Source organism: Pinus tabuliformis, chromosome 9 (genome assembly GCF_031772625.1).
Source record: "Pinus tabuliformis cultivar Carrire ecotype Pingquan chromosome 9, CPIR1, whole genome shotgun sequence".
NCBI classification, from domain to species: Eukaryota; Viridiplantae; Streptophyta; class Pinopsida; order Pinales; family Pinaceae; genus Pinus; species Pinus tabuliformis.
In genome coordinates this window covers 1,055,747,036-1,055,771,751 of record NC_142307.1, presented here as the reverse complement: position 1 = coordinate 1,055,771,751, position 24,716 = coordinate 1,055,747,036, and the positions used below count along the sequence as shown (strand labels likewise).

The 24,716-nt window shown below is 43.1% G+C and overlaps 1 pseudogene; it reads right to left on the bottom strand.

Moving 5' to 3' along the window:
• Positions 1-7,207: 7,207 nt before the first annotated feature.
• On the bottom strand, positions 7,208-8,223 carry LOC149152317 (25S ribosomal RNA; annotated as a pseudogene).
• Positions 8,224-24,716: the final 16,493 nt, after the last annotated feature.

The following is a 24,716-nucleotide window of genomic DNA, read 5'->3' as shown; positions in this document are numbered from 1 at the left end:
AGCTCTTTTTAGACTCGTAAAATATAAAAGGATTTCAGATCAATTGGCCTCTCTAGCTCGTTAAAGTGATTGGAAGTGCCATCCCTCTTGTATTTTAATCTTTTTGGACCTGGGGGATAATTACACGAAAAGATCGAGTGCTTGTCTTTTTCAGCTCGCTAAAGTGATCGGAAAAGTCATCCCTTTCGTATTATTTTATACTTTTTCGGACTTAAGGGATTATGCTACCAAAAATGACTACCGGAGTTTCCTTTCTGTCTCTTTTCAGACTCTCTAAAACTGAAAAGGACTGAGTTATCTTTGTCACTAAACTCGTTAAAACAATAGCGACAAACTTGTCCATATGGACAAGAGTGAGTTTCATTGTCGCTAGGCTCGCTAAAACATAGCGACAGGTTTGCCCGAAGGGAAAATTATAGAAAAAGCATATTTTATCCTCCTCAAGCTTGAAAAAAATAAAGAGGTACTGGTTAGCAATGACTGGGGAAAATTGGGAAGAAAACTTGAAGAACTTCATTGGTAGCAAATCGCTCTTGAACATGACACTTTCACTCCGTCACCATGATTGAGTCGGGTTGGGTTATTCCGTTCACTGGTCATATCACCATTGGTCCTCCATACCATCCATTTTTGGGGTTAATGCTACCAATCCATTTCAGTGTCGCCGATATTTTCAAGAGAAGTCGCTCAGAGAATTCACCAACCTAGCTAATGCCTCATCCACTGCAATACCTTCACGCTCCATTTTTCATGACCGCCACCCTTAAGCTTGTATCATCATATCATTTTCACCTCCACAAAATAATTTTCTTTGTTCCGTGTCATAGATGTGGGATTCATTAAGGCCCTCCTATGACGGGTCACTTCTTGTCGACATCAGCTCATTATCCAAGAAGTTGACTTAGGAACAACCCTTTCAGTACTTTGAAGCTTGCATGCCTCAATGGCAAGCTTCTCACTTCCAGCGACAGGTTTACATCAATGGCCTTCGACCGAAATATTTTTCGTGGTGTTTGACATCGAATCATGTATTCACACCATGTGAATTGTACTGCAGTACCTTGAGGGTCATCATCACTATCGGTGATTCCTCTCGCACCTGTTAACAACTTATATCATTGGCTAGTAATCAAGCAATGTCTGTCCATGTTTGACACTAGAACATCTTTTCACATGGATCGAATTCTACTTTGGGCTAAGATTGAATGAGTTTGAAGACCTGAGATCTAGTTTCATCTGTCCAGGCTGTGATATATTTAGGAAAATAAAGACCACAAATGTACTCCATAGCTACACAGATAATCATCCAAGCGAAGGGATGATGGCTTTAATAGAATCATCAGTCTACCACACAGACGGTTGTCTATCCTATGTACATGAAAATGAATTTATAAAGCTAAGCATGGGAATGCTCGCCTCAGCTAGATCATGAAAATATTATGAAGATAATGTATTGTATTGTATCTTATTACAAGTCACCTTCCAGTTCGAAAAACCTCAGATCCTCATGATAAAGCATTTCACCCGACATCAGAAGATTTATGACCTCATGCTTTAGGGGGCAACTTTTATAGACATATTTGGGCATTGCAACCCCAATCACATATGTCCATAAACCAAGGGCTTATAAACCCCTAAAATTGTTGTTTCATACCCTAAAGGATCAAGGTCAGCTAATTACATCATTTCCCAGAAGTTCTCCCCGAAAAACTGCTAAGAATTGGTCAAAACTAGACCATACAGACTGCTCCATGCTAAGGGTGCGATGCATCTCACCTGTTACACACTGTGGGTGTGATGCATATTAGAAATCCCTTCTGTAGGGTGAGATGGGAGAGAGAAGATAAATGGCAGAGACAGTTTGCTAGGTGGAAACCCAAAGAATATTTTAGAAACTTCTCATATGACACCTGCCTCTCTGAATTTTCCCAGGGATGAGTAAGAGATCATGAAATATCCAAGTGGAACCAAGAATTATCAGTGAGATGACACTAATCAAAATCCCAGAAGCTGACTCACCCCCCTGCAAATATCTATATATGGATCCCTCATCCTAGAGATCCAAAGGCTAGAATTTTGTATTTTGTAAGGAAGTGTTGTTGGTTTCTCTGTGAAGCATTGTATTGTTGGGTGATATAGCTTCTCATGAGGTGAAGAGGGCTTTCATGCTGGGAGGATGGTGTTGGATCAGAAAGCTAGGTTGTAATCCTTTCTTCTACTACTTCTATCAATAAAGTTGTTTGAGTTTTCCTCCATATACTTGTATATCTCTAAATCTTGTATTTGTGTATACATTTGTATGGTTAATATACATCTGATCCTATATTGTTTATGGTTATAGATATCTATTCTTTGATGGTATTTTGCTGCTTTGACTCTACAAGTTTTCTTTGAAGTGAGACAAGTGAGGAAGGAGTGGAAAAGTTCTATCAATGGAGGGAGGAAACAATCAAGGAGCCAAGCGAAATACTGAGGTTGGTACTCTCTGCTTCTCTCTCATCTATCTCTCATAAGGGAAAAAACAAGTTGCTTTGAATTGTTTGTTTCTAAGATAGCTACCCATCTTAGCTAGTTTTCTTGGAAACACTCTGATCCCTTGGTACCAAAATGCTACCACATTCTGGAGTTATGTCTCCAATATGTTCAAGAGTATAATCCTTCTACAGTTGACACCCTTACCTCCTCCTCTGATATTCTATTTCACCATCTACTACTTGTTCCTTATCTCGTGTCATTGATGGGGGAAACATCATTGCCCTCCTGCGATGGATTGTCTCCTATCGATGCCAACTCATTATCAAGGAGATTGATCTAGAGATCCCCTTCGGTACCTTGGAACTTGCATGCCTCAATGGCAATTTCTTCGCTCCTAATGACATACTTTCCTCATTGATCTTCGATTACGTGATTCCACAGGTGTTCAACTTCAACTCATTTTTCACACTTAGTGGATTGTACTGGACAGTGCATTGAGATCCATTGACATTATTGGTGGTTTATCTCGCACTTTTTAACAATTTACATCATTGACCGACAATCAAGCGAATTTCTATCGTGCTCAACCTCAGCACATTTGTTCGCATGATAGAATTTGTACTATGATCGGTTGGGTTTCAAGACCCTGAACTAATATTGCATATGTTCCGGCTATGTGGATTGGTTCGTGATTACATATCTGACTCTTTGATGGATGGTTGCGACCATGCCTGAGTCTTCATGGATGGCTGTGACCATACCTTTATCATTATCATGGTCTTGTCAACTGGATGGCTGCATCCATACCACAGAGCTAGTCTCCTATGTCTTTTGGATGGCTGCACCCATGCCTAGACTATATGTATTTCACTATCAAAGATATCAGTTGTACTTGCGCCTATAGGATCTTTGAGGTGGTTCCAGTTCAGACAATTTCATAAAGCATTTCACCCCTCCCACTCTCTCAGGCTTCATGATTTAGGGGGCATCTGTTACATAATAATTTGTCACTGTCCTCATCTCAATCCCTCTACTGTGTCATGTGTCAAATAAACATGTTCATATCTTCCCACCAATGTAAGAAGATTAAGCAAATGCTCTCTGATGCTGAAGATTAACCCTTTTTGACTAAGTTTCTGCATCATCACTAGTAAACCATTAAATCACGATGATTCTCTGTCATGCACTATATCATTACGACTTCGTCGCTAGTCCCCAGTTCATGACCCACGACGATCCAGATTTGGTGAATTAGTTCAAACATTCGGCCTTCTAGATGTTTCTAGAGCTGGTTGTTGGGTCAGTTTGGGTTGCCTTTCCTCCTCTGGGATGGTGGTTCCACCTCTTGTGCAACCTCCCTTGAGGATAAGATCCCTCTCCCTTATTTCATGGAGGTTCCTCCTCCTATAAAATCACTCACCATTGCTATGATCTGCTAGTTCCTTAATAACTAGTTTTGCTAGTTCCTTTGGTTGGGCAGTGCTGCTAGTGCTTTTGAGTTTGATAGATAGCTGGTGTGGGTGTGACAAGTGTGGGATTGTTGATAGCTTTTGGAAGGTTTTGGAGTGCCCTTAACTTTGTGTTAAAGCTTATGAGTGAGAGAGAGGCATTGTATGTTGGGAGATTCATCCTTGAAGGGTGAATAATTGAGAAACATATCGGCTGGACCCTCTGAGAAGGCTTGCAATGTCAAAACTTGGTTGTAAGCTTGCTCTTGATTCATTATTAATACAATAAATGATGTTTTCTTGTGTATTGTATGTAATTTATTTGATAGCTCAGGACTTCTTGACTTTATGAATAAATAGTTCATTGTTGTTTCCCGGTTACGTGCTTTGTTGTTTTTTTCTTTGTATTGTTTTAGGTTAATCACTCATTGAGGAGAAGGAAGCAGAAACTGGAGCAGTGTAACGGAACTTCATTGACCACCTATTTGAGGTAGGCTTCCAACGATGACTGTTTAAGGAAATTAATTGTTGATCTATCTTTGTTGTGACTAGACCCACTCTAGGGCTAGAGGGGTTACCTCTGTCTGCAGAGGGAACACTTTCCTGCATCACAACCCACACGTAGTGCGGCTTGCCTGCCTAGACGGTAACCCACCTCGCTCTACCTGTTCGCACTACCAAGTCTTACCCCCCTGCTGTAATCTGCTCGCCGGTGCGGCCCTCTTACCCACATCCTTCTCTTCCTTCCATTTTCTCCCAACTCCTTCCTTCGCACTTATTCTACGATGTGGAAGTCTGAGTTTGATGTCCCTTCATCGAACGCCATCCTCCTTACTTATACGCATCATTTCATCCAAGGGATGTGTCTCTCGGGGTTAACAAGGGTTGGATCCATCAACATGCATGCCCTGTTAACCTGCCACATAACCTCGACACACCCCATTCCAAAGAACCGCCGCGTCCCTTCGTGTGCATCGTTGTACCAATGGGTCGGCTCCAACACTTTGCCGATTACACCAGTCACCGCATGTTGCACACCTGCCCGTGTCCTAACTTGTCTGCACATGGTCATCTCTTTCATCTAATCACTCAACAAGGGTTGCCCACGCGCCTTCCGTAGGTGACTCACCCATCGTGCAGGTATCAAGGGGTGTGTGCCATGCCCAACACGGCGTGCTCACTATGAGTGCACCCATCCCCGTCATGCATAAGTGAATTTCATGCAAGGTCTTCACATATAACCGAACGCTCACCTGAGTCGCATATAACTGAATGTGGGTGCCCGTACTACGGTTTCAATCTTTCAACTCTCTCGGGCGCTCCCAAATCAAATACCTAACACCTCCCCACCTGCGTACGTGGTAGAGGTTTCCAGCATGATGGGACATGGAAACCCTAGATTTCATGCACTTGGGCAGGTGTTGTCACAGTGAGGCAGGGAAACCCCACTTTCCCTGCACTTGGACGGCTCTTGTCACAATGAGGCATGGAAACCCCAAGTTCCAGAGACAGACTAGGCAAGTGGTTTCCATCTGGCTGTGAAATGGAAAGCCCGAGTTCACAAGACTTGGGTGGTCCTTCATCGCTCCGCAACATGGAAACTATGAGTTCCATAAATTTTGGTGATTTCAGTCGTGTTGCGACATGGAAACCCAAGTTCCCCACACTGGGGCCGTGGGTTTTTCTCGGGCAGGAGATGGATACCCCAGAGGTTCCCAGAATTAGGTGGTTTCCCTCATGCCATGAAACAAAAGCCCCTGGGTTCCGTGGACTTCGGTGGTTCTCTATCGTTCCACGGCATGGAAACCAAAGTTCCCTGCAACAAGGTCATAGTTTTTGTCGTGGCGGGACATTGAAGACCCCAAGTTTCCCATAATTGGGCGGTTTTCGTCATGCCATGGAATGGAAAGCCCTGTGTTCGGTAGACTTGGGTGATCATTCCCTGTTGCGTGATGACATCGAAACCCGAAGCTCCCCAAGCTTGGGTGGTTGTTCCTTGTCGCGCAATGACATGGAAACCTGAAGCTCCCCAGACTTGGGTGGTAGTTTTAGCCGCGACACAAGCAACATGGGAACCCTGTGTTTCCCATAATTGGGTAGCAACTTTTGTTGTGACGTGAAATGGAAACCCCATGTGTCCATTGACTTGGGTAACAGTTTCCATCATGCCATGAAATGGACACCTCGAGTTCCTCGGACTTTGGCAGCTTTTTGTTGCCCCACGACACGGAAATCCGAAGTTCCATAGACTCTCGGGTGATTCAGGGTGTGTCGTGACATGGAAACCCCATGTTTCCTAGACTTGGTTGGTTTTCGTCAGTGGTTTGGGCCACGCCACGACATGGAAACCACAAGTTCTCCAGACTTGGGCAGCAGTTTCCAAACACCCCAAGTTCCCAAGACTTGCGAGCTGGTTTGCATCGTCATGAAAACCCCAAGTTCCCCACGTTGGGGCATTGTTCAAAACCTCACGTTTCCATTGTACCATAAAATGCAGAAACCTGTGTTTCCATCAAGGGTGGGACATGGAAACCCTGAGTTTCCCTAGGCTTGGGCGTCAGGGCGTGACATGGAAACCCCAAGTTTCCCCAGGCTTGGGTGCTGCCGGTTTCGATCGTGACGTGACATGGAAACCCCAAGTTTCCCAGGCTTGGGCGCCAGGGCATGACATGGAAACCCCAAGTTTCCCCAGGCTTGGGTTCTAGGGCATGACTTGGAAACCCAAAATTTTAGGCATAGCATGGAAACCCCAATTTTTTTTGCACTGGGTGGAAGCCCCAAATTTTAGGCACCGAGTGGAAACCCCAAATTTTAGGCGTGACATGGAAACCCAATTTTTTTTTGCACCAGGCGGAACCCCCAAATTTTAGGTGCCGGGTAGAAACCCAAAATTTTTGGCATGACATGGAAGCCTCAAAATTTAGGCGCTGGGTGGAAACCCCAAATTTTGGGCACCGGGACGCGGCATGGAAACCCCAATTTTTCCCATGCTTGGGAGCCTTTTTCATCGCAATGTGGAAACCCAAAATTTTGGGGGCCTTGGCATGACATGGTAACCCCAAAATTTTGGGCACCAAGGTGCGACATGGAAACCACAAAATTTTTGGCACCGAAGCGTGACATGGAAACCCCAATTTTCTCGGGCTTCGGCGCCTTTTCTGTCGCGGCGTGGAAACCCCAAATTTTTCGCCCCCAAGAAATAAAAAATTGTCATCTAGAGGAGGAGGCAAAGGTGCAAGAGGGGGAGGGTTGTCCAGATTTGTTTGTGACAAGAGCGAAGCTCTGAATCGAGGTAGCCAAGGGCTGAATCTCAGTGATCGTGGCAGCAAGGCCACTCTGCCACTTACAATACCCCATCGCATATTTAAGTCATCTGCAAAGGATTCTTCTCAACGACTATTTGGAATTGAACTTCAAAGCTGCCCCAAAAGATATTTTTCATGATCATGGTTTGAAAATGACATGGGCCCCTAGGGGCGACAAAGCAACACCCCTACTGCGGGTCGAGATACAGTCGAAGAGTTACATGCACCCCTTCTAGCGTAGATTCTAACTTAGAGGCATTCAATCATAATCTGACACATGGTAGCTTCATGCCACTAGATTTTCAACCAAGTGCGATGACCAATTGTGTGAATCAATGGTTCCTTTCGTACTAAGTTGAATTACTATTATGGTGTGGTTCATCAGTAGGGTAAAACTAACCTGTCTCACGATGGTTTAAACCTAGCTCGCATTCCCTATTGGTGGGGGAACAATCCAACACTTGGTGAATTTTTCTTCACAATGATAGGAAGAGCTGACATCGAAGGATCAAAAAGCAATGTCACTATGAACGCTTGGCTACCACAAGCCAGTTATCCCTGTGGTAAATTTTTCTGACACCTCTAGCTTCAAATTCAAAAAATCTAAAGGACCGATAGGCCACACTTTCACGGTTTGTATTCATACTGAAAATCAAAATCAAATGAGATTTTACCCTTTTGCTCCACATAATATTTCTGTTCTCGTTGAGCTCATCTTAGGACACCTGCATTATCTTTTAATAGATATGTTGCCCCAGCCAATCTCCCCACCTGACAACGTCTTCCGCCTGGATCAACCCACCAAAATGTGCCTTAAGGCCAAAAATAGGGGCAAAGCCCTGTCTCCGCCCCATGGAATAAGTAAAATAACATTAAAAGTAGTGGTATTTCACTTGCGCCAAAAACATCTCCCACTTATTCTACACCTCTCAATTCATTTCACAAAGTCATACTAGATTCAAGCTCAACAGGGTCTTCCTTCCCCACTGATTTTTCCAAGCCCGTTCCCTTGGTTGTGGTTTCACTAGATAGTAGATAGGGACAATGGGAATCTCGTTAATCCATTCATGTATGTCACTAATTAGATGATGAGGCATTTTGCTACCTTAAGAGAGTCATAGTTACTGTCGCCGCTTACCCGAACTTGGTTGAATTTCTTCACTTTGACATTTAGAGCATTGGGCAGAAATCACATTGCGTCAGCATCCGCAGGGACCATTGCAATGCTTTGTTTTAATTAAACATTCGGATTCTCCTTATCTGTACTAGTGCTGAGTCGATTGTTCAATGCCTAGTGTAAGGACCTACGATGCGTGTGACAGGAAGGGCGACTCCACCATGTGAAGGACTTGTCAAAATACGAAGTGAACGAACCAAGGATGAGTTTATAAGGTGTTGGTAGAGTTGAAGGGGTGGTCCCACGAGTTGGGCGGGCCGACCCTCCTCCTGGGTGATACAACACATTGTGAACGAGTTGGCTTGGGCGTTGGGCGTAGGTCAACCAGGTGACACAACCCAGCACCCGCCCATATATATTTGCGTGCATTTGTGGAGGCAAAGGCATTGATCATTCAGCCAACACGATTTCAAACAAGGATTTCTGCAGTGTGTGGATGAGACTGCATGACGGGCAAAACTCAGGTGAACAAATCATGCAGAAATGTCGGGTGAGAAACTCGGGTGAAAAACTCGTGCAGGAAACTCGAGTAAAAAACTTGGGCGAGGTCATTTAGGCAGAACTCAGGCGAGGTCATCGGGTAGGAAACTCAGATGAGGTCATTCAGGAAAAACTCGAGCGAGGTCAACGAGCAAGATACTCAAGCGAGGTCGTTCAGGCAAAACTCGGGCGAGGTCGTCAGGCAGGAAACTCAGACAAGGTTGTTTGGGCAAACTGGGTGAGGTCGTTTGGATGAGCTGGGTGAGGTCGTCAGGCGACCCTGGTGAAGTCATTCGGGTGAGCCGGGTGAAGTCATGTGGTGACCCGTGTGAGGTCATTCGGGCAAACAGGGTGAAGCTGTGTGGCGACCCAGGTGAAGTCGTGTGGCAACTCGGGTGAAGTTGTTTGGGTGAACAAGTTGGGGTTAAGGCGTTCGGTTAGACTCGGGTGAGTCGTGTGAAGGTGACTTGATTGAGTTGTGTGAAGGCACCAGTGTATGTGCAGACCCGAAGCCGGGTGAGGGCGCAACATGCACGACGAAGCAAAGGTTGGAACTGAAGGTCATGAACGAGAGTTGGGTAGGTGGGACTGCATGTCATCCACCAAATGGAGGTCAAGCAGCATAGCATGATTTTGGCACTTATTGGACAAACAAAGAGCGAGTCAGGTGAAGACGTGCGATGAGGTGAACGAAGGGTTGGTGAGTCATGCGGTGATCTTGTAGAGGCACCGACGGGTTGGGCAACTGAGTTTGCCGAAGTTGGAAATTTGGCTAAGTGTAAATTTGGGGTTTCCCAAGATTTAGCTTATACTTTGTAAAAGTGGAAAATTATATATATTGATATTAGGTAGACACATATTGCTAGGAGTTGCCCCTCCCTTTATACTGTTGTGCAATTGTATATGTGTTAATTGTTGTTGATGATGAATATGTATGGGTTTTCATATGTATAAAGGACAAAGATAATACTTGGTAATGAAAAATAAACTAAGTATGAATGGTTAGGCATAGTCCATGAACATAAGTATTGGTGAAAAGAAAGTGTTTGATGGTGCTGCACCTCACTATAGTGCAGTTGGAAGATTAACGCCAATGTAGGGGCATGACAGGTGGTATCAGAGCTGGTGAAGTGCAAAGGGGAATTGCAGAAGAAGGTGATCCCACTGTCACTTCGTGACATGTGGTATCAGAGTTGATTCAGGTGGAGTGCAAGTGAAGGGCGTTGTTCTCACCAACAGGTGGAATCAAGGGGTTTAGTTTTGCCAAGAACTTGGTGAATGGTGAAGAAATATGAATAGGCAATTCAGGTTGCAGGAAAGTGGATGGCCGAGATGGTAGAAGAACCTATGGCAGGTGAATCTAGCCATGATGTAGGTGAATCTTTCTAGTACAAGGTATTGGAATAGGTGAGAAGATGGAGTTTTGAATGGGCTTCAATGAAGGCCCAGAACCTGATGATTTGAGAAGGTTGTTTGAAGATCAAAAAAGAGCTTGAAGAACTCAAGGACCAATACAGGGATGTTGTAGATATGACAACGATGGAGGATGAACTTGATATTGATCAATTTGGACCAGGATTGTGTAGTTTGTAGACATGGATGGATGGGGATACTCACATGGAGGAGCCTCATGAGGATGATGATGTAAGTATTATTGATACTTGTTTTTCACTTGAGAATTTGGTGGATGAACTGTATGTAGGGAAGGGAAAAATCAGTTTGCTAATGATAGGGAGGATCTTACCATGGATGTCTATGATGAGACCTTGTATGGAGAAGCAAGGATTGTTGATTATTTCAAGACTTGTTGGGGTTGTTTGTGACCTTGTGGCAGAAGGTACAAAGGCTCATGACAAGGGAGGAACATGATGATCATTGTGGAGAATTGGGTCATGCTTTAGCCACATGGAGAATTGGCTAAGTGCCCGGCGTGACTCATGGATAGATTGGAGGGCACACACTTGAGTTTGATGATACTTGGGTGGACTTCTCATGGCTGAGACCAAGAGCAAGTCTTGGTGGAACCTTTAGTGGGGGAGCTATGATGGAAGGGACTCGTGATGATGATGATATGGTTGGGTGATTGAGTTCACTAGACTGAAGATTGTAGACTTGGATGGGGATGACCGATTGTTGTGATGGGTCTATTTAGTTGGACTACATGGGAAACTTAGTCATGGACATTAGGTTGGACACATGGAGCATGGTAGTCTTATGTAGGAACATTATGCATGAGCACTTGTAGAGGTGTCACTTATGGGCATCCAATGAGGAGTGCCAAGGTAGGGATGTTGTGCTGGTGGATTTTCTGATGTGACATGGAGATGTTCTACTTATGAGCTGATGGAGAGGTTGTGCACTCATGTACAACAAGGCCATGGACTTGGATGGAGTTGTGAGTAGACTATGGAGCATTCCTACTACATGGAGAGCTGAGGCATCTTGTAGAGACCTTTGGGCCAAGATATGTATGCTTGCTGGATGTTGGTTGGAGATGACACATGGAGCTCATGATGAAATGAGGTTGTGACTTTTGGGGACTTCGTAAATGGTGTACTTAGAGGATGTGAGGCATTGAGGAGCTGAGGTCAAAGACTTTGATGCAGAATGGGATGCATACTTTCGAGTACATGTATGGGTGTGGCTTGGAAGAGTGACTTGATGAGGAGGATCGATATGAGACACTTTGGAGTGATGGAGTTACGATGATGATGATGCTTTGGTGGCAACACTTGGGCATGGGTTGAGTTGAGACTTGACCACTTTTGACACATGGGAGCTGATTGATCTATGATCATGGGTACCACATGGATAGACGAGACAAGTGTATACTTGTTTCTATGGGAGACTTTATGGATGGCACATTATAGATATGATGAAGGTTGCTTCATGGACCTGGATGTGGCACATCAAGAGTTGGAGTTTGATGAGATGATAACTTCACTTTGAGGAGATGGATGTTTTGCAGATGGATGATGTTGGGATAGATGCGACTAATTTCATGTAGCACATTGACACCAAACATCATGGACAGGATGTTGCAGATAAGATGGGGACTACTTCATGGACCTGAGCATGGCTTACTTTTATGGAGATGGATTCTTGATCAAGTTGAGGATGTGCTGGGATGTTATGAGAAATGACTGATGATGGCATGAGGATGTTCACTCTCATGGTTTGAGTGTGACAGTTGGACTGATCACCCAACTAGTTCAAACATGGGGATGCATAATGTGCAGAGATGTGTTAGCATTTGTTAGAGTATCATGAAAGCAATTCACATGATGACGATACATGATGAGGTGGACATGATATGTTGCAGGAAGCATGTAGCTTGAGATGGAGGGGCCAGCCTTCCACAATGGGGAGCAGCATGTGGAGATTGTGATAGGGTGGTTGATGTTCATGGATTGAGATGATCTTCTGATGTATGACATACCGATGGGGTGTATGCCTTGGTATGGATATCTTGGTGACAGGTGGTTGCTGGAATGAGATATTGTCGAGGACGACAGTGATTTCAAGTGGGGGAGGATGTAAGGACCTGCGGTTCGTGCGATGGATAGGGTGACTCCACCATGTGAAGGACTTGTGCAAAATGTGAAGTGAACAAGCCAAGGATGAGTTTATAAGGTCTTGGGCAAGTTGAGGGGGCGGTCCCACGAGTTGGGCGGGCCAACCGTCCTCCTCGGTGAGACAACACATTTTGAACGAGTCGGATTGGGCATTAGGCGTAGGTGGGCCGGGTGACACAACCCGCCACCCACCCATATATATTGGCATGCATTTTTGGAGGCAAAGGCATCGATCATTTGGCCAACACGAGTTCGAACAAGGAGTTCTGCAGTGTGTGGATGAGCCCACACGATGGGTAGAACTCGGGTGAAAAAAGTGTGTAGAAAAGTCGGGTGAGAAACTCGGGTGAAAAACTCATGTAGGAAAATCTTGCATAAAACTCGAGCGAGGTCATTCAGGCAGAACTCAGGTGAGGTCGTCGGGTAGAACTTGGGTGAGGTCGTTTAGGCAGAACTCAGGCGAGGTCATCGGGCAGGAAACTCAGACGATGTTGTTTAGGCAAACTGGGTGAGGTCGTTCGGGCGAGCCGGGTGAGGTCGTCGGGTGACTCGGGTGAAGTCATTAGGGCGAACTGGGTGAAGACATGTGGCGACCTGGGTGAGGTCATTTGGGCGAACCGGGTGAAGTTGTGTGGCGACCTAGTGTTATAGACATTTTTGGGCACTGCAACCCCAATAAAACATGTTGATAAACCAAGGGCTCCTAAGACCCTAAAAGTGTTGTTCCATACCCTAAAAGAACAAGGTCAGCTGATTACATCATCTCCCAAGAAGTTCTCGATGAAAAACTGCTCAGAACGAGTCAAAACTGGACCATCTCACCTGCTCCATGGTCAAAGTGCGATGCATCCCACCTAACGCACATGGGAGGTGCGATGCATACTGAAAAGCCCTTCTATGGGGTGCAATGGGTGAGAGTGGACAAATGGCAGAGACAGTTTGCGAGGTGGATGATCATGGAATCTTCTAGAAACTTCTCCTGTGACACTTGCCTCTATGAATTCACCCAGGGATGAGTAAGAGATCATTAATCTCCAAGTGGAATCAAGAACTATCAGAGAGGACACTAATCAAAATCCTAGAAGCTGACTCACCCCCCTGTAATCATCTATATATGGACCCCTCATCCCAGAGATCCAGAGGCTGGAATTTTGTATCTTGTAAGGAAGTTTTGTTGGTTTCTTGTTGGAATATCATAGTGTTGGGTGATCTAAGCTTTTCATGAGGTGAAAGAAGGGATTTCATGCTGGAGGGCGACACTGGGTCAGAACAATTAGTTGCAATCCTCTTTGCTTATTCTTGATATTAATAAAGCTATTCAAGTTTTCCTCCACATTCTTGTATGTTTGATGATATGCATTTGTGTGGTCAATATACATCTGGTCCTATATTGTTTATGATTGCAGATCTCTATTCTTCGATAGTATTATGCTACTTTGATTCCACAGGTGCTCTTTGAAGCTGGGTAGATGAAGGAGAAGCAGCAAGGATCTGTCAGAAGGGAGAGGAATCGAGCAAGGAACCAAGCGCAAGACTGAGGTTGGTGTCCTTCATTCCACTCTTATCTACTTATCAAAAAGGAAACGAAAGTAGTTTTAGTTTGTTTGTTTCTAAGATAGCTACCAATCTTAGTGGGACTAGCCGCTCTGAGTCGACACTAGATTTCCTGATAAAAAAAATGGCTACTCCACTGGGGAGTGAATAGATTATTTGTTTTTCTATATTTTTTTATTTTATAAACTTACAGATGGAGCCTGAAGTCAAGCCAACTAGCCTTTGAACTGCATTTGCTATGCAAGTGCAAAGTAGATCAATGTGGCTTCACTCTAACTTTGGGTTTTGTTTATAAACTGAGCAATCGATTTGAATACTTTCTAATTGCTCTAGTGGTGGCTCTCGTAACCTCATTAGATCAGCCCCTGTGATTTCTATTTACTGTGCATCACTTGCCCGGCCTAAATCAATGAACCGAGCTACAAACTATGACCCAGAACCCAGTTGAAGTCTCGTCCCTGGACCATCACACCTTTTACTCTTGGGAATTTGGATGCATTGTACTTCACGTGTGGAGTAGGTGTGGTGCATCGCACTTTCCCTGTGTTACAAGTGCGTTGATCAGACAGGACCTCTTCTGCTCTCAGATTTTGGTTTCTGTGTTCACTCTCTTCAGCTCTATTTAGGATTTTTACTATATGTGATCAGTATAGCACTATGGAAACCCTCTTCCTTTCCATTATTCCACCTCTGTTGTGCAAAGAACTATGAATTTTTTTATGTATTTTCCACCATTTTCAGTTCTCTTTTACAAAGTAGTAGCATAGTCGAACTGTTGTCTTTTGATTTGAAAATGTCGCAAGTGTCGTGTTTAGTCAAAGAAAAGAATTCTATTGTTCTTGATGGTTGAATATACAGTTACCCTTGTATTTGATTTGAATTGGTATTTTTTCAAGTGTCAAAATCAGTTTTCAATTCAAAATAGTAAAGTATCGTCATTATCTTCCTTTCGTTTTTGAAGAGAAACTTGTTAGTACTGTCGCTTTGAAAAGATAATTCAGATTTGTACTTAGCATTCTTCTTGTCGTTCACAAATTAAGAAAGCTGAGAACAAATACATGCATGTGCATTTTTATTTAGACTACTTGTTGGTTTGATTTAGGACAGTGCATCTAGTGTGTGCTCTCTGCTCTATGTTGAAAGAATATCATCTCTCTTTCTTTAGTAGCTAGGATTTTCATTGCAAAAAGAAGATTAAATGATTGTTTATCATATTAGATTTCATTTTAGGAATTGTACATCTACATCACGCGGTGAACCTGAAAGGAAAATTTCTTAAGAAATATCAACTGTAAAATAAATTTAATGAACCTAAAAACGCTTTGGAACCTAACGCACAACATCTAGAAGTCTAGGCTAGAGAAATATTCTAGTATCGTAAAACCTGGTAACTGTCACTTTCATTGTTGGTTGGGTGATTCCTCCTCTTTGAGACGACAAGTGCTAGTATGGACTTGTGCTCCCATGTACTGTCGAGTATATATTGGGAGACCATAACAGGCTATATCCTTTATCCATAGGAAGCCGTGTCTGCTGCCCTATCGATCGCAATGCACTGAACACAGCATTCGGGAAGATTGACTGTCGTACCATAAAATGTATTCTGCAGTTTTGCGATTGGTTTGGAAATCCCTCTGTCTAGATTTTCAAAGTAGTCTCTTTCATTCCCTTTCAGACTCCTTAAAGGAAAAGGTCCATCTGAGCACTTGTCACTTTAGGCTCATTAAAAATCAAAGGCGACTAGAGTCATCTTTTGTCTTTTCTCGACTCTTAAAAATTGAAAAAACAAGTTGTGTCAAAGCATCTAAAATTCATTTAATTCGAAAACATTTTCCCGTTTATTTTTAATTGATCGAGTAATCTGCAATCGTGGAAGAAAGTCAATTGAAACCCTGTCGTTTGCAGAGACTTATGAGTCTACCATCTTTGTCCCCAGAATCAAAACTATTCTGGACAAAGCGAACTCGTTTAACTGGCTCAAAGTCCCCTAGTCGGGTGTGAACAAGTGTTCTGACACCCTCGAAGACTCCGGTTATTCCAAACATTTCTGGTACCCCTACCTTTCCAGAAGAATTTCCGCAGCCGCAAGATGACAGTAGAACTGATCCTAGTGTGAGGGTAAACACTTCTATATCTGAAATGGCTCCATCCATAGTTGATTCAGAAGGTGTTGTTCCCCAAACATTAGTCGCTGTAGAATCTATACCTTCTTCAGCACCAAAAATATTTTACGGACCTGATGGTCTACCTTTTCCACCCCGTTTGATTGCTATAGAAGAGATTGTGGAGGATCCACCATCTAGTACTCCATCGCAATTTGGAGTAGGGGTCACTCTATATCATTTTTCATCAGAAATTAGTCTATCGTTATCGGAAGTTCCTATAGAATCACTAGGAAACCTTTTGGATAGACTAGATATGTCTGAACAACTATCAACATCTAGGACTGTGTCATCTGACACAGTAACAGCAGAACTTCCTGCTGCTACTCCGAAAATGTTCTCTGGCGTACCATCTATCGGAAATAGCTCTCAATCACTGGATGGGATCCATCCAGGGTCTGTTTCAACGGTATGGTCTGTTCCCCTTTTTTCATCCAGAATAATATCTGGAATCTCTTATGTTGAGTCTCAACAAATTGATCCTTCACAATGTCAATTTGGGCAGTTCAGTCCTCAAAGGAAAATAATTCCCTTAAGCACCGGATTACCGCCGTATGGAGGGAAATATGACCTTTCATTGTCACCTCCGGGAGGTCAAACATATGAGAGTTCGCAACATAATTCAAGTTATGCTGGAATTACATCTAGTGGTTGGATACCAATACCGCCTCAATGACCAAGAGTTGTATACTCATTGCAACAAAGTATGCCTATGTCAAATATCCCCACTACAAAGGCTATTGTGACGGTGTCGCAAGTACAAAAGTTACCTGTTGTATGCCAACCTCAAGTCTCTCATGTCGCAATCCAACAACCCCTTGTCCCTGTGACGCCTCCACAATCATTGGTCAGTGGCTCCTTAACTGGACTAACCCAGGCTCAAACGGGTACCATTACCTCTCATCTCGGTCAAACAACCAGTATTGGGCAACAAAACATGGTCTCACAACCATGGCTGGTGCAATATCAACAACCATAATTCCAACAAGTTTACCAAGGATATAAACACCAAGTCTTTGCAAGTAATGTGCAGCCGTATATTCAAAACAGACAACATCAACCATTTCATAATGGTTGTGCCCATCAACCTTATCAAAGTTATTAGCATCAAATGCACTATGCTGGTATGCAAAGACCCACTGCTCAGGAAATCCCATCTTATCCTGGGTACACTTCGCCAAACCTGAATCAATTGTTGCCCTTCGTGGCAACTTTAGAGTTACCATATCTAAACCGGCTAACAAACGATCCAATCGCTTATGCCTCTTGGTGGCCAACAATTCCTCATAAACTTCCGTCAGATATTCCTAAATTTAATGGAAATCGGGGTGAAGACCTGTCGAATCATGTGATGACCTTTCACCTGTGGTGTTCATCTAACACTCTAAATGATGATTAGATCAAGCTTCGCCTTTTTCAGTGAACGTTAATTGGTCTAGCAGCAAAATGGTATGTCGAATTTCCTAGAGCTTCGTTTGATAACTTCAACACCCTAGCCACAACCTTTTAACCGAGTTTCAGTTACCCATAAGGTACGGAATGGGAACAAAGCTTCTTAGCAATTTCAAGAAAACGACGGCCACTCACATATCCGATCATATTCATGAGTGGCGACGTCATCGTAGAATGGTAAAAACATATGTTCCTGATTAGCTATTGGCTAAATGGTTTATTAAGTTGTTGTTACCTTCTATTACGGAAGATGTGGAAAGGGAGGAGTCGTCACTAAAGAGCAAGTAATTGCTCGTGCACAATATCTAGACTTGATCTATACTCAGTCTGGCACGCTCTACGATGAAATCCCTGATGCTCCTAGACTGGAATTTTTCGTTCCTCCCTCTCCTAAATAAAAAGAAGACTCTCATGGCGGGGACGGTGTGATAGGAATGACCAACACAAAAATCGTAAAGGCTAAGTCGAGAAAGGCCCATACGGTTTCAGGTCAAAATTAAAATGAAGAACTTCTAACCTCGGAAGTAAATGTCGTATCGACTGACAAAGGCAAAGAAACCAAGAAACCAGGAGGAAAGAAGAAAAAAAAAGGGAAGAAGAAGAAACAGGAAGATTCGTCCCCTAAAAAATCTTCTGCAAACCCTTCTGGAGATAGGAAACCAAATCGTCTATGCCTAATATGTGATGAGGATCATTGGACAAGAGATTGTCCATATAAAGCTGAGCTTAGAAAATTATTCAAGAATTCAAAAACCTCGACAGTATTGATTGATCCGTTTCCAAATCCAGGAACAAATCTGGTTGTGAGTGACACTGCTTCCCCGTCCCAAGTGCTAATGTTGTCAACATCAAAGCAGAAAAATGATGCTTTAATATCAACAAGGAATAAAGATTACGAGAATCTAGAGCTATCGAACAACAAGGCCAATGATCAACCTAGTAGTTCGACAACAACTTCGACCGAAGTTGTGCCACCCATCATTCTTGAACTAATGATAAAGCTGCCAAAGGGAGTAGTACACAAATCGACATTTAATCCTCATGCGAGAGTAGCACAACATTATAATATAATGGAGGATCTAGCCTGTTACACTAAAAAATGTCACCATGAATATTTGTAGTTAGTATGGCTCCATCAACTGTCATACTATCCTCCTTGGCAAGTCTCATGCCTCTGCTTTCCATGTCAAACTCAAAGAAAGAGAGAAAAGTCATTTAAAGTCAAGTTATCTCTGGTACGCAGTTTCTCTCAGCCTTACCTGCGGGTACGCAATCCAAGTTCACAATACCTACGTACTTGTACGCTCTGTCTGTAAAGCAATGGGTGCGTACTCCTGTAAAGGTCAAAAGGCGCAAGTTTCACTCTAAAAAAGTTACTTGTGGTCATTTCTAGAGCATTCTAGAAGCTTGTTTGACGTGTATGGAGCGCCTCCAGATGGTTCATGTATCCCTATGGAAGAGGAACTTATCCCATCAAGAGGGGAGCTAACCCACCCAAAGAGGGGCTTATCCCATTGATGGTGGACCTGATTAACTTCCTCTACAGCACTATAAATACAGGCATTGGGCCAGAGGGAGGGGAGGTTGAAAGCTGAAAATTCCTAAGGGTAGATGTTGCTGAGATTAGGACTTCCTTGTAGAAACTTGTGAGGAGAGATTGTCATCCTTTCTTGTTTCATTTGGAAGTAGGTGAGCTGATCAAAGTAAAGGAAAACTCTTGCTGGACCCTGGGAGGAACTTGCACAACACCAAGGCTCAGGTTGTAATGGTTTCTTTTGTTTCCTATTAATACAAATAAGTCCATTCTTCTCAACAATTTGTTATTTATGAGTTGTTTCATATACTCCTTGGTCTATATGTTAAATATGTTTTGCTTTATGATATATTCAGGTGCTATTTAATCGTTTGATTGTTAGTGAATGCAGGTTTTGAAGAGAAGGAGGAGCTCATCCGGATCGACGAGGCTGGACTACTACAACAACGTTGGGTTACAGGTAGGATCTAAACACTTGATTTCTTGTATGATAAATGCATATTTAGAGAAGGATTGCTCTTAATTGTCTTGTTTGTCACTAGAAAGCCTTAAGCTTCTAGGGAGGTTGGTTGTGTCCGCACTATCGACTCTTTCCGCATGACAAAATGGCGACTCCGCTGGGGAACTCCATTGATGTGAATGTTTTTTCCTTTGTCTGAAACTTTGATCTGAGAAAAGTCTTTTTCTTTCTGGTTTTTGGTTGTCTGACTGTGTGTTTGGGTGGGCTAGCTTAGGGTTAAATTAGTTTTTAGTTTTTCTTAGTTTTGCTAGAAGTACGCAGTCTCTGAGTTCAGCACAGTGCGTACTTGTACGCACTGCGACTGTGTGCACAGAGCGTACCCGCACCTGTGTAAACAGGTTGCCTGCGTACCCTGTCAAAATTGAGAAAATTTCAATTTTCTCCTTTTTTCCTATTAGATTTTGCTTTTAATTTGTTTTTTCCACCCAAATCCATTGGTTACCTACCAGAGATCTTCATCTGAACTTGTTTCGTCAGTGTCAAGTGTTTTAGTAGAATTCATAGAGATTTTGCCTTAGGGTTTGATTTTTAACTGGTCCTGTAGTGACTTTGGCGTTAGAGGTTGTCAAACTTTGGATCTCCCTGGTTTTGTTCAACCCTCTTAGGAGTCGGGCCTGTCATAGAATTCACCCTTGTGAGAGACCTACCTTTGTGTCTTCTCTTTGCGAATCTCGAAAAAGTTTGTTGATTGAACTTTGAATTTTATTTTTGAGAAAAAGAACAAAAGATTTTGATTTTTGTTTTTGACTGGTTTTTGGTTCTGCATTAACTAGTCCTTAGTTGCATTTTGACTAAGTAAAACATCCAGGAATCATCTTTAGTAGGCTTTTGCCTCATTAGGTTTGCTTGTTAGGTGAATTTTCGTTTGATTTGCTTTTAAGTAGCTTTGATTTAATTGTCATAGATTTGTAAAGGTTTGTTTTTTGATTTTTAAATGCTTTGTTAAGTAGGAAAAAAATCCAAAAATCTCCTTTGAAAGAAAAGTTTGCTTAGTGGCATTTGAGTCTTTGAATGAAAAGGGCATTTTCGCAAAATAATTAGTGGTCATGAGTTGCATGTTTTGGAAAAGATAAAGAGATTGTTTCTTTGATTGTCTGTTAAGAAAGTTGCTTTTATCAATTTTGCATTTTCCAACTCTCTTAGCTAGGGAATTCATTGAAAAAGAAAAGTAGCATAAATCATCCTAAGTGCATCTTTGTAGTGGTTTGAGTCGAGTCTACACACCATCAGTTTCATCTCCGCTACCTTTTGTCTTAAAGAAAAGCCATAAAAATTAACGCTTAAAGTAAAATAAACTTAGTAACTTTTTATTTACTAGGGCTCTGAAACACCAATATAGATCAGGCTAGTGTCTTGGAGTAGGAGAGTAATTAACTCTCCAAGACAGCAAAACCAAACAAGTAGCTTATCTTGTGGTAAGATAAATCCAACTGTTGCATTTATACTCTGGGAAGGCTCCTCTTAAAGGAGAAGCACGAGCTCGTGTCCGAACTAGTGAGGGGATCAATCCTCCCTCGTTGGGAACAACGCCAGACACGCACGTATTACAAACGGCAAACCTCGGATTAACCATTGTCGAGGAGCCAGGGGTCACTTGTCGGTAAACCTTGGATTATTGTCAAGGAGCCGGAAAGGGGATTGAGCTTGATACTCTGCCCTTGCATGCTGTCGGAGTGTAGACTGTTCCCCCAGGTGTATTTGTTGTTGTTGGTAACCTTAGTGACCTTTATCTTTAGGATTCTACCCGAGGTGACGGTGGAGGGAAGATCCCACTGTACCTGGAGCAGACGTCAGCTAGACTCACTTGGATTTTCCGGGGGGTTCACTTCACTCGAGACGGTTAAAGTGGAGGAACTTGTGCCGGTCTATTCATTAAGCAGGTTGCCGGGGTAACTGTTCTACCCACCACTTCTGTATTGAATTCAGCGATGTTGGGCTTCATCACCAACTAGTGTTTTCGGTCCAGAAGGCTACTGTTTGTGCATGGTTTGACGCCCTAGATTCTTTAGGCGTGTGATTCAAATTTGTTTGGTTCTTTAGAGACTTTAGGTGGTTTGTTTTGAGATTTTTACTTTGTTTGCGTGTGCGGTAGTTAAAAGTTTTTAACTGTGGCGGAATTACCGAGACAGTCCCATAGACTTCGGGGCCAGTCTCCTGAGATTGTTTCCGTGGCCGAATTGTTGAGGAAATCCCGTAGAATTCGGGGTGAACCTTCTCAAGACGTCCCGAGTCATTACAAAGGTTTGAAAGTCCTTGTAACTCCTCCTAGTGGCAGTAAAGTAGGTTCACCTGAAGAAGGAGAATCTTCGTTGGTAGTCCATCCAGATTACCAAAGTCTAGAAACAGGTTATAATCCTGAAGCTGTTGCAGTTTCTGAGCTTGCTGGTAGTTTTTCATCTACTAGTGATATAGGCGAAGAACCTGAAATATCTGAACCTGTTACTCCAACTTCTAGTGTTCCTGATTCACCTAGGGTAGAAAGAGTCATAACCGAAAATCTTCCTTCTGGTTTGATAGCTATTGAAGAACTTGCTCCAAAAGAAGAAGTAGGCCCTATTCTTGAAGATCAACCTACTATTGAGCTAAGAGAGCGTGAATCTATCTTTTACAGTCCACCTAGAAGTACTACTTGGTACCTTTCGTTAACTAATTACTTAGACAAATCAGGGATAGGTTTTTCTCCACCTCGTACTCCTTATCCACCCGGAGGTATTTATACTCCTGTAAATATGTCTAGTCAATCGTCCATGTTTACTCAACCCCCTGAATCTTTCTTGTATGGTGGTCCTTCTGTTCCTACTGGGTATCGATCACTTTCTGGTACCTTTGCAGGAGCATCTTCTCAACCCATTGGACATGGGTCATTAGCTGGAAACAATGGTAATAAACCGTTGGGTGTAGGAGACATTTATATGATGTCAGGTTCAATTCCCGGTTCTCAACCTCAAGGTGGTCAATTACCGCCTGGGGGGCAGCCTCAATTAATGCCTGGGGGGCAACCTCAAGGTACACAATTTGCGTCTGGGGGGCAACCTCAAGGACAGTATGTACCTATGGTACAGTACATTCCTCAAGGTCAACCCCGGCCTCAATATGTACCCCAGGGTCAACCTCAGTACCAATATATGCCTCAAGGTCAACCCCAGTATCAGTACTTACCCCAAGCGTATCTACCCCAAGGTCAGTACTCGAGTCAAGGTTATCAACCACCTCAAGGTCAATCTTACGTTCAAGGTATGGGAAATGTACCTATCAATTATCAATCCTACCCTCAATCCGGTTATGGATCTCAATATCCTCAACCTGTCATGGGTCAATACCCCGGAATAAATGTAGTGTGGGATCCATTGCAAGTTCAATAAGTGTTGCAGCCAAGCGTACAGTTGTCAACTCAAACTGGACAACCTGTGTTTTCTGGTCCACCCCAGCAACCAGTCCAGTCCAGTGTTAAAACTTTTGTACCTTCGGTAGTTACTCAGTCGCCAATTGCACCTAGTACTCCATCTCAAACGACTGTTGCAACTACCGCAACATCTGTTCCTTCCACCACACCTACTTCCGGAGTATCGACAGCTCCGGTTTCTACTGTCTCTGCCACTACTCCGCAGACATCTTTACCATTTTCTGGGTCTACGATTCAAACTACGGTCCAGATGCCTATGGAGCAGCCAGGTTTAAGTACGGTTGTTACTTCTCAACCACAATTTGTTTATCAACCGTACCAGGGACAGTACCAATACGGGTCTACTATCCAACAACCGGTTTACCAGTATCAACTGTATCCTGGGTACACTTTGTTGTGGGGAAAAGTATCCGACTCGGAATGACCCTATCCCTACTCTAAGGGTGATAGTTCCTTAGCAACAACTGAAAGTAAAGCTTTGATATTTTTCCTTTATGAAAGTACAGAGAAGGAAGAAAAGATTGACCAACCGATGTCTTTCGCTTTTGTCGATCCTGTCTTCTCTCTTTGCCTCTTGCTCCCAGCTCCTTGCTCCCTTGCCGGCCCAGCTAAACACAGACCCTGCTAAAACAAGAGAGGGAAACTACAAGAAACATGTACTCATAACTGATGCATGGATTAGAATGAATCAAATATACAGATAAAAACAATACATCATTGCAATACAAGTATATAGGAGAACATCAAAAGCTTTATTGATAGAAGAAAAAGGTTCTGAAAAGGTTACAACCATAAATGGCTCCAATCCAGCAGCACCTCTCCAGCAGCAAGAAATCTCCTCTTCTCCTCTATAAAAGCAATCACCCAATAGCTCTAACTGTAAACCAACAACACTTCCTTGCTTTGCACAAAATTCCAGCCTCCCTAGACCTCATGAGAGAGCTCTATATATAGGAGATTTGGAGAAAGGATGAGTCAGCTTGAGGCTGGCATAAAGCTGACTAGTGTCCTCTCCCACTTTAGTTAATCTTCAGTTCTTGAGTCCACTTGGAGAATCTTGCTTCCACTTGGAGATCAAGACCTTCTTACTCATCATAGGGCGAATCCCTTGAACCAAGTGTCAGTTTGGAAGCTTCCTGGGCAGTTGACACCTTGCAGAATGACTGTGCCACTTGGCCAATCTCACCCAGCGCAGGTAGCCTTCATTAGATTTGACTTTCAGCGCAGGTACAAGGAGGAGCAGTTGACATTCAGCGCAGATGCTCAGTGGAGCAGTTGACATGATCCAAAAATAGCCTGTTTTTGAGTGTTTTTAGGTGGAGAACTGATAGGAAGTGCTGTGGTTTGCTGACCTTGTTCTTCTAGGGGTAAGAAAAACATGTTTAGGGACTGAGGATCCCTGTAATTATTGACATTTCATGCTCCATGCTGCGAGGCACAAAAATGTCTATAACAGTTGCCCCCTAAAGTATGAGGTTGTTTATCGGGTGAAATGCTTTATCCAGAGGATCCGAAGTTCATTCAAGTGCTGAGAGGTGCCCTGTAATACAATACAATACAATACATTATTTTTCATTCTGTTTTCATGATCTAGCTGAGGCGGGCATTCCCATGCTCAGCTTTATAAATAC